At 41.5% G+C, this 1785-nt stretch overlaps 1 pseudogene; it reads right to left on the reverse strand.

The window, feature by feature from the left end:
- Window positions 1-1352: 1352 nt before the first annotated feature.
- LOC126253726 (5S ribosomal RNA) lies at window positions 1353-1470 on the reverse strand (annotated as a pseudogene).
- Window positions 1471-1785: the final 315 nt, after the last annotated feature.

A 1785-nucleotide genomic window follows, 5' to 3' on the forward strand; every position in this document is an offset into this window, starting at 1 on the left:
AAGGGACACACTCTGAGAAAAACTGTTCACTTCCCTAAACCCACTGGTGTTAAACAAAACATGGGGCCTGAAGAATTCATTTTGAGTTTGAAATCATTACAAGGATAGTTTCCTAAACGTTTTGAGGACACTGCCAATCAATCTTACATCTGTTTTCGCGACCATTAGCGTTTCAGTTGAAAGCACACCTGTGCATGCTCAGATGTAGCTGAGTGATCTGTAGTGTAATTCCTGTTTTAAAGGCAAATCTCTTTAACCGTACAGGGTACTTATAAATGGTGGAAAATAGAAATTTTTTTATGACTTTATTAAATTTTGTAGTCTTCCCTGACTACATTGATATATGCATTATTGGGTTTCAAATGAAAAATAACCTATATATACCAAATTTTAAAGTCACAGTCGTGTATGCCGCCAGGCCCCCTTTATTTCTGTTACAGAAACCAGTATTATTTCGAAAAGAACTGTGAACTTCCTGTTTCCAGCGATTATACGCATGATACATTATACATGCTGGTAACAGTGCAGGTTTCTAGTGTCTGTAAGTGATTATCTTTGCTAGTATTTACTTTCATTTCGCTGAAGCAGTTTGTTCACATGTTACTGAATGTTTGTTTCCAAGTGCTACATATATTTGTGGAATTACATATCCTTCAGTGTGCAATAAATACGAACTGTGTCACGCATCAAGAAATTCAATAAAAGGAAATTCCAAAGTAACCAATTCACAAACAAAGTAAGCCAGTTCTTCAGGTAAGAGACTCCAACATGGCACGCCTCCTGGTGATTCAAATTTTTGTGTTTACAATGACACTGTTTGTAATGGATTTGTTGTTATTGATGGGGGCTCTTATCTTCTTTGACAAAGGAAGTGGCGAAATGTAAACAATTTGATGGTGTAGGCTGTCTGGAACAACAAAGTAGCAGGAAGGGTTTAGCGTCAAAATTAGTTGTTCTGTGTAGATCCGCCAATAAATCGACCTCGAAAATGACTTCAAACATTGTGCATAATTCATATGATGTGAATTTGAAGTTAGTGTATGCAATGCGTGCAATAGGAAAAGGAAAAAAGGCTGTTCAAACGTTTCGTGGATGGACCTTCTTTCTTCTCCCAGTAGGTTCAGCAAGTAAAACTAAAAAGTAAACTCCTCCTGAACAGGCCATAAAGGCCCAAAGGTACCGACCGGCCCCGTGTCATCCTCAGCTTACAGGCGTCACTGGATGCGGATATGGAGGGGCATGTGGTTAGCACACCGCTCTCCCGGCCGTATATCAGTTTCCGAGACCAGAGCCGCTACTTGTTAATCAAGTAGCTCCTCAGTTTGCCTCACAATGGCTGAGTGCACCCCGCTTGCCAACAGCGCTCGGTAGACCGGATGGTCACCCATCCAAGGGCTAGCCCAAACCGACAGCGCTTAACTTCGGTGATTTGACGGAAACCGGTGTTACCACTGCGGCAAGGCCGTTGGCCAGGAGGTTCAGCAAGTACACAAAAATACTTTCAGGTGTCTTGACGGTTGTGTCTAGAGCATCTATGAAAAGTGCAGTAGAAGAAACAGTAAATATTAGTGGAGCCAGGGACACTGCTGTTTCACTTGATGGGACATGGCAACGTCGACATCGTTCCTTGAATGGTGTTGTAAGTACTACTTCTCTGGAGAATGGAGAAGTTGTTGATGTTGAGTGCTCATCTAAGTACTACCACTCCTGCCATGGTAACACTAAGGACATATTGAACATCAGTGTTATAAGAATTATGATGTTTACAGTGGAGGTATGGAGTGG

Source organism: Schistocerca nitens, chromosome 4, assembly GCF_023898315.1.
Source record: "Schistocerca nitens isolate TAMUIC-IGC-003100 chromosome 4, iqSchNite1.1, whole genome shotgun sequence".
NCBI classification, from domain to species: domain Eukaryota; kingdom Metazoa; phylum Arthropoda; class Insecta; order Orthoptera; family Acrididae; genus Schistocerca; species Schistocerca nitens.